Here is a 9,440-nt window from a genome sequence, read left to right on the forward strand (position 1 = left end):
TCAAGGTCACTTTGACCCTTATGAAATGTGACCAAAATAAGGTAGTGAACCACTAAAAGTGACCATATCTCATGGTAGAAAGAGCCAATAAGCACCATTGTACTTCCTATGTCTTGAATTAACAGCTTTGTGTTGCATGACCTTGGATGACCTTGACCTTGGGTCAAGGTCACATGTATTTTGCTAGGAAAAATGTGTAAAGCATGTGAGTCGTATGGGCTTTGCCCTTCTTGTTTGTTGTTGTTGCATCTAGCCTTCGCCCGAAATAGGTTGTTTTTGTACGCATACGATGTTAACTAGGTCTTTATACTGTCACATTGGAATTCCCCTTGACCTCTTCCTGTTTTGTTGGTGTGTATTTACATTTTTAGAGGTCGGTTCAAGTTTGAAACCTGTCGCCTATAAACATGTCATTTCAGCCACCATTCGTCTCGCTTAGTTTGCGATTGCTTAGAACTACAAAATGTCACTTTGGCCAGTAGGGGTGCAAGTTTGCATAACATGATCAACCAGACGCGGTCGCAACGCTCAACGATTTATAAGCAGGATATTCACTCAGCACTGCTTTCGTGTTTCCCCTGAACAAACACATCACTCAGATATAGGGACTCGTACTTGCAATTCAAGCGGACTAGATGGAGGGTAATACCAAGAAGAGAGAAACAAAAGCCAGTGCTTAGCTGCCACTGTCCAAGTTTATGTGTGTTATATGTTTCTGCGAAGTCTGGCTGTGTTTGTGTTTATTTGGATTGTCACCGATTTTGTGAGCGAAGGATTCGAGAAGCAAGTTGGTTGCTTATGTCTGTGTTTCGTGGTAGTGGAAGCTGTTTGTTTCAGTTATTGCTGACCGTCTTGAGAGTTCAGATAAATCTGAGACCTGTGAATCTTGACACTATGAAATAGTTTACTTCTTGGCGAGACTGTGGAATCTGCCAGATTCTTCAAGAGCGATCTCTAGCTTTAAGAATTGTTCAGGAGGTCGGCTTTTTCCCTTGGGGAGTTTCAAAATATACCATTTTGTTCTGCAAACGTCATGCCCTGTAGCTGATCGAAACTGTAATCCAAGAAGTGTGCATTGATGATGACTCGTGTCAGGTTTCGTTACTTGCGGTATTTGTCAAGACGCGAGTCCAAACAAATGGTGGGATTCTGGGTTTCTTTCTCCTATACAGCCAGGACTACGCGTTACAACTTTGTGACAATTTGTGCGACTCTGGGCATTGTTGATTGAAGCCTCTAATTCAGTAATTGGAGAAACGCGAGGTCAAACTTGGGACCAAATTTAAACAAACTTTCCTTTCCTCACTTTCTCCAAATTCAAGGTGACATTTTCTAAAAGTTCAGTAACTGTCAGTGAGAGCATAATGTACAACAGATGAAATACAGTCTTGGGATGCACATAACAGTAAATTTCACTACAGCGACTGCATGTTTTCGCTGAAATGGCCACAGTCATATCCGACGTATCGAACGGAAACAGCCCATACCGCTAATAACCTTGCTGTCAGAGCGTTGACCATCGCTCACCGTCTTCATCGATTGAAAGGAATCGCGATTGTTTCCTCAGTACTGTGTCTGTTAGGAATACTCACCTGATGCTACTCCGTGTGAACTGCAGAGGTGGAAGACGCATTCCTAGGGTAGAACAATGAAGAGGAAAGAGCCGGTACGAAGAGGGAGGATGGATGGAGGCATTTCTTGTGTTTCCGCTTGGTTCGTCTTCTCTGACAGACCTATCCTCCCTATCACTTCTCTGACAGACCTATCCTCCCTATCACTTCTCTGACAGACCTATCCTCCCTATCACTTCTCTGACAGACCTATCCTCCCTATCACTTCTCTGACAGACCTATCCTCCCTATCACTTCTCTGACAGACCTATCCTCCCTATCACTTCTCTGACAGACCTATCCTCCCTATCACTTCTCTGACAGACCTATCCTCCCTATCACTTCTCTGACAGACCTATCCTCCCTATCACTTCTCTGACAGACCTATCCTCCCTATCACTTCTCTGACAGACCTATCCTCCCTATCACTTCTCTGACAGACCTATCCTCCCTATCACTTCTCTGACAGACCTATCCTCCCTATCACTTCTCTGACAGACCTATCCTCCCTATCACTTCTCTGACAGACCTATCCTCCCTATCTCTTCTCACGTGCAGTACGGACATGTGATCGAGTGTAGATAGAAATGGTAGTGACCTTATCTAGGGATGTTGATGGGAGTAATTTTGTTCAGCAAAGTTTCGGAAATTGTCAGAAATGTAGGGCAGTGAGTTGATGACCTCACCTTGTCCCCACAGAGAATTTTTTTTTTTTTACAAGTGTGCCGAAAACTAAAGACGGCAACGTTTTTTGAGATTTGAATGAAGTTTTTGCGCTTTGCCGACTGCCAATACCAAGTCGCATCCCTTGTATAAGCCCACCTGTGGTTAGAAAAGAGCACGTACTGTAGGATCTTTGTAAGGTTGGTCGTTGGACGGAAATAGCCAGTACCCCAGTGTGTCGTGGTAGCATGTTGAGAGTACCAGTGAGTTGCGCCTAACCCCACAAGACTCAGCCAATGCAACGCTATTATTATTAATCAAATGCCAGACCTTTTGGAACTGTCCGGTTCATGTCTGGCTAGTGTGTGGGGAGGTCATACATTATTGATAGGATATATATATATATATAGACACATGGTCTCTGGAGAATGGTGAGCAGTCCTCCTCTCCCCCTCAGTCTCCCCGCGAAAGAGATCCTCTCTTTTCTTTTCTCTGACAGAACAGAGTAAAGTGCTTGTCGAACGATGAAGAACTTCATGCTGAACTCGTCCTCTCCCCAACCCCACGTCCCACTCTTTTTCATCTCCGTCATTTTCTTCCACATGTGCATGGCAGTACTGCGTGTGCAAGCATAATCAGATACTACGCATCGACAAATCCATCAATTGCCGAAGCTGAAGACTGAACACTTGGATAAAAAAAAGAAGCGCAAGGATGTTACGGCAGTTCCATCGGGAAAATGCACTGTAACAATATAAGCTGCGGATGAGTGATCAGATTGGTAAATGTACGTATACTCAGTCAGGATTGAAGGCTTCAGTAAAGAATAGCAACGCAAAGTTGTTACAGCATTGGCATCGGAAAAATGCAGTTTTGTGTTCAGGTGATTGATGACGTGTAACCCATGAAGGAGTTGATGGGGCCTTCAAGTGGAAGACTTTCTTTCTTTCTTTCTTTCTTTATTTGGTGTTTAACGTCGTTTTCAACCGTTCAAGGTTATATCGCGACGGGGAAAGGGGGGGGGGGGATGGGATAGAGCCACTTGTTAATTGTTTCTTGTTCACAAAAGCACTAATCCAAAAATTGCTCCAGGGGCTTGCAACGTAGTACAATATGACCTTACTGGGAGAATGCAAGTTTCCAGTAAGTGGAAGACTGGAGACCTCGGTCAGAATAGGAACACAAGGTCCTAATGGACCCTGCGTCGGCAAAGTGCATCGTAAAAACGTTGGGTGCACGTGATTAATCAAACGTCACGCATGAAGTTGTCCATGAACTTGTAGCGTTGAAACTGAAGAATTCCGAACTAGGTGGACTGCTGACTGAAAAGTTGGGTCAAAACAGAAGCACGCGGTTCTGATTGACCTCGCGTCGGCAAAATGCGCCGTAAAACCATTCTGCGCTGCACGTGATTAAACCCGATTTTCAGACATGAACTGATCCGTGGGTGAACTTCTGGGGATGAAGATTGAAAACTTCGGTCAACATAGGAGCACAAGCTTATAATGGACCTGACTGGCAAAGTCCAAGGTATAGCCTGATATAAATTGGGCGAAGAATTCCTGGTCCATGAACCACTAGACTAGAGTTCGTGAACATGTCAGTCAAGAGATAAGCACAAGGTTCTAATGGACCTGCATCGGTATAATGCACTGTAGCAAAATACGGTGCACATGATTTATCAGATGTGAAGACGTGAACTGATCCACGAACTACGAGGGATGAAACGAAAGTCTTCGGTCAAAATAAGAGCACAGAGTTGTTATGGCATTGACGTCAGCAAAGTGCGTGCACCGTAACAACATTCGGTGCACGTGATGAAACAGTTAGGAGGACACGAACTTACCCGGTTGAAACTGAACATTTCGGTCAGAAATGTAGCACAGAGTTGATGCGTAGTTGACTGAGAAAAGTGCACTCCAGCAGCGTAGGGTACTGCAGCAGAAGCAGCTGTCGTCATCGGTAAATGTCCAACACAAGAGGCAGCGTTGATTCGATACTTGCAGGGCATTGAACGACACAGGGCATTGAACGACACAGGGCATTGAACGACACAGGGTTTACTAAGATTTTCTATTCATAGCCTTTCTGAATTTACCCCCATTATAAGACTCCCTCCACATTAAGACTCCCTCCATTTTAAGACCTGTTTTTCTCAGACTTTTTGAGGTCTGAAAAGGGGGGTTACACTGTGTTTGCATGTCGGAGCGAGCGATTGACGTACAGGAGGGCGAGTTATCACGGCGAGGAACGACTGGAGTATCTGAGGGAGAACGGAGCTGAATGTCAAACGCACACCTGGGCAAAGGAGACCTGATTATGGCACTCGTAAAAAGTCTGGAACTCTCTAGTGCCCTTCATCTTCCCGCCACGCTGACGTCATCAGGAAGATTAGGGCTTTTAGTGTTAAACAAAATAAGAAAGAAGAAGAGAACGAAAGAGGTTGGATGATATAGAACGACGGTAGCAAAGAGTAAACATCGGCTGTCAAAGAAAGTGGTCGACAGACTGTTGTGTCTGTCCATTTCTGACGAGGAGAAAATTAGAGAATCTTTCATTTCTTAGATTTATGATTTAAAAGAATCTGTAAAATGTAACTTTTGCGTTTCTTTTGGTTGTTAAGTGTGTGTGTGTGTGTGTGGGGGGGGGGGGGTAGTAGTATAACTTAAACTGAAATAAATGTTGCCTTGTTTGTAAGGTTGGTACAGATAACATCTCTCGATGATGTATTCTCAACTCAAGAGAACGCTTCACTTTGCTTGCAAACGAGAGTGGATGTTTGACGCCGACCTTTTTTCTTTTTCTTTATTTTTTTAATCTTATTTTTAACAATACGTGCGCCTATGTGTGAGAGTGCCAAAGAACCCAGAAACTGTGTTGATGTGAGACCTGTCACATACGGGGGGAAATGGCCACTTTTCTCCTGTATGGGCACAAGGGGATTGTAAAACGGGGGGAGGAGGTTGTCAACAGTTGTGCAACAACTTGTGTCTGGGTCGAAAGTGGGCGAGGGAACAATTCACTTAGTGTTTAATCAAAATAATCCCCGCTGCTTGCTTTTTCCTCCAAGACTTCAAGTTTCTGGGTCAGGATCGATAGCTCCCCCCCCCTTCTCTCTCTCTCTCTCCCCCTCTCTCTCTCTCTCTCTCTCTCTCTCTCTCTCTCTATCTCTCTCACACACACTCTCTCTCTCTCGCTCTGCCCCCTCTCTCTTTCTCTCTCTCGCCCCCTCTCTCTCTCTCTCTCTGTCTCTCTCTCTATCTCACACACACTCTCTCTCTCGCTCTCCCCCCTCTCTCTTTCTCTCTCTCGCCGCCCTCTCTCTGTCTCTCTCTCTGTCTCTCTCTCTCTCTCTCTCTCTCTCTCTCTCTCTCTCTCTCTCTCTCTCTCTCTCTCTCTCTCTCTCTTATTCTCCTTCTCTCCGTCACACGACTCCGTGGCTAAAACCACGGTGTGTTTGATTAGATGAACTGTAGACTTGGTTGGAACAACAGAGATGGAAAGTTAGGAATGAAAGATGAGGACGTCAGTAGCAAGACTGGATGACTGATCGATTTAAAGTGGGTAGGGGAGGGAGGGTGAGGGGGGGGGGGGGTGAAGAGACGGAGAAGGTGTTCTGCATGATGTCTCCATGTACTTGTAGCATCAGTTGGACACTGACAAACGAGGAAGCGAACAGTCGTGACACTTACCGATTATCACCAACATGCCAACACGTACATGCCAACGCAGACGGGAACAAGTTGTGAAAAGCGAAATGAATACAATCATTTAGTCGATCTGTGGAACTTAAAGAATGAAACGGAACGCACTGTTTGGTTTTTTTTCCCAAGACTAATGAATCACACACACGCACGCACGCACACACACACACACACACACACACACACACACAGACACACACACAAGTTGATATTGATATTGTGTCTCACTATTGGCACATTTTTCTGCTTGCCATGTTGTATTGTATGTGGCTTGTGCTGCAGTATGCGGCGATTTTCTTACCTTGTCGTAGAGGGTGGGGGGGAGAGAACGAACGGGGAACAGTTTCTGCAATTTGCGACGACTGTGTTTCTGTTGCATGCAGTATAATGCGAAAGCAAAGTGTTAACCTTTGTTATGTACTTACTAGGATTACTTAAAATAAGCATAATATGCTTGAGTTGGTAATCTTAAAAACCATGTATTGTTTTTGTCATGATAAAAATTGAATAAAGTTTTCTTTAAACCAAAGCAAAGTGAAGAGTATTTCAAATGTGCGATGTTGTTGTAACAGAGCACAAGCTGCAGATAAAGCTGTGTGAGAGAATACCAGAGCAGGAACAGTGTTTTCCCAATCCTTCGCCTTAGGGGGAAAAAGACTCATTGCTCTGCAAGATTGACGGTTTTGCAGAGAAAATTGTTTTAGAGGCACCACGAGCAGGAACAGCAGCTAGCATGACTGGCGGTCTGAATTGTCTGCGTGCTGCACTCCACTCCCCGTGTCTTTGTAACCCTCTCTGTGTGACTTGCATCCCTCAAGGTGCGCGCGACACCACTGTAGGCTGGAGGTGACAGCCTTCGCCGCTCAAGTCGTCGCTTGCCGCCGCACCACTGGGGGAGATAATGGCCAATCATGGGCTTCCCGATTAGCGGCTTTTTCCTCTGCTAAAACACCCGCAAATTGATGCTTCTGCGGCCGTCTGACCGGCAGTGGCACGAGAAAGATGGTTGGGAGAGAAAGAGAAGTGGAGGGGGGGGGGGGTGGTTGGGGTGTCCCTGCCTATGACAAAGACGATGGACACGAAGAGGAGGGAGGGAAAGCCGAAGAACCAAAGGGGGGCGGGGGCAGAGAGGAAAGAGGTTGGTCTGTGTCCATGACAACAGTCGGTGGGACAAAATGAGGAGGGGGAGGGACATTCCTTGGCAACAAAAAATTGGCACTGCCGTATTACGATTTTTTTTTCTCCTTTTTATATTTAGTCAAGTTTTGACTAAATATTTTAACGTAGAGGGGGGAATCGAGACGAGGGTCGTGGTGTATGTGCGTGTGTGTGTGTGTGTGTGTGTCTGTCTGTGTGTGTGTGTGTGTGTAGAGCGATTCAGACTAAAATACTGGACCGATCTTTATGAAATTTGACATGAGAGTTCCTGGGTATGAAATCCCCGAACGTTTTTTTCATTTTTTTGATAAATGTCTTTGATGACGTCATATCCGGCTTTTCGTGAAAGTTGAGGCGGCACTGTCACGCCCTCATTTTTCAACCAAATTGGTTGAAATTTTGGTCAAGTAATCTTCGACGAAGTCCGGACTTCGGTATTGCATTTCAGCTTGGTGGCTTAAAAATTAATTAATGACTTTGGTCATTAAAAATCTGAAAATTGTAAAAAAAAATAAAAATTTATAAAACGATCCAAATTTACGTTTATCTTATTCTCCATCATTTGCTGATTCCAAAAACATATAAATATGTTATATTCGGATTAAAAACAAGCTCTGAAAATTAAATATATAAAAATTATTATCAAAATTAAATTGTCCAAATCAATTTAAAAACACTTTCATCTTATTCCTTGTCGGTTCCTGATTCCAAAAACATATAGATATGATATGTTTGGATTAAAAACACGCTCAGAAAGTTAAAACAAAGAGAGGTACAGAAAAGCGTGCTATCCTTCTTAGCGCAACTGCTACCCCGCTCTTCTTGTCAATTTCACTGCCTTTGCCATGAGCGGTGGACTGACGATGCTACGAGTATACGGTCTTGCTGAAAAATGGCATTGCGTTCAGTTTCATTCTGTGAGTTCGACAGCTACTTGACTAATCGGCGAGCTTCTCTCTCTCTCTCTCTCTCTCTCTCTCTCTCTCTCTCTCTCTCTCTCTCTCTCTCTCTCTCTCTCTCTCTCTTTCTCTTTCTCTCTCTCTCTCTCTTTCTCTTTCTCTTTCTCTTTCTCTCTGTCTCTGTCTCTCTGTCTCTCTCTCTTAAACTTTTTAGCTTTTTAATTTTTAATTTTTCAATTTTTTTCGTCATTGTGTGTTTGTGCGTCCCAAGGACAGATTGTAAGAAAAGGCGTAGCCTTAAATCTTAATCCTTGTTAAATAAAGTTCAATTCAATTCAATTCTCTCTCTCTCCCTCGCGGCCATAGACATAGGTGAATTATTCTTTTCGTTTGTGTAAGTTGGCAGTCGTCTCCAAAACATAGGAATGGCGCGCCAGATCAAACAAGCACACTTATCCCTGTATTGTTTCATGCTAGCCAAAGAGGCATCTATAGGATTGATGGAGAGGGGGGCTTCAGTTCGTTGGACTTCAGCTCTGTTGTTGTAGAACTAGGTTACGACAAAGAGGTCACTGGCAGAATCTGCTCAGTGTAAAATGAGCTTTATTCTATTCTGGGCAACCAAATCGCATTAGATCGTGTGTTAAAGTGTGTTACCAAAGGGAATTGCGCTTGAGCTGATTTGTTTATCTCGTGACACCTGTACCGTGTGTACTTCCACCCATGTAGGAATAACCTGTCGTCACGGCGTTGGCTGCAGTGCGGTGGCAGAGACGGTGAAATGCGAATCACAAGCGAGCACAAGGCAGAGTATAAATATTAATGTGGTAAAATGCGAATGGCAAGCGAACAGAGTGGCAGAGAGTATTATTTACTGGTAGAATAAGTGGGTACCTGAACAAAGGCTCGTTGTTTGAGTGCTGCAACGGTATTGGTGCCAACGCAGGCCGCTTTGTATCCTTGGCTCAAAGGGTAATATTTCTAAAATAAGGGCTTATTTTTTATGGGCTTATTTTTCTAAGGTCATATTGGAAATAAGGCCTTAAAGAAATAAAGCCTTAAAAAGATAAGCCCATAAAAAAAATCCATAAAAAAATAAGCCCTTATTCTTTTTAGGCCTTATTCTTTTAAGGCCTTATTTTTTTAAGGCCTTATTTTTTCGCCTCTCAGTTGTATGCTGGTACACAGAGAGAGCGGCGTTAGAGAGAGAGAGGAGAGACACAGACAAACAGACGAACTGACAGACAGATAGACAGACGGACTGACGAACGAACTGACGGACGGACTGACAGAGAGAGAAAGATAGAAAGAGGGAGAGAGAGAGAGGGTGTGTGTACGTGTGTGTGTGTGTGTGTGTGTGTGTGTGTGTGTGTGTGTGTGTGTGTGTGTGTGTGTGTGTGTGTGTG

The sequence above is a fragment of the Littorina saxatilis genome, unplaced genomic scaffold (assembly GCF_037325665.1).
Source record: "Littorina saxatilis isolate snail1 unplaced genomic scaffold, US_GU_Lsax_2.0 scaffold_1077, whole genome shotgun sequence".
Lineage (NCBI taxonomy): Eukaryota > Metazoa > Mollusca > Gastropoda > Littorinimorpha > Littorinidae > Littorina > Littorina saxatilis.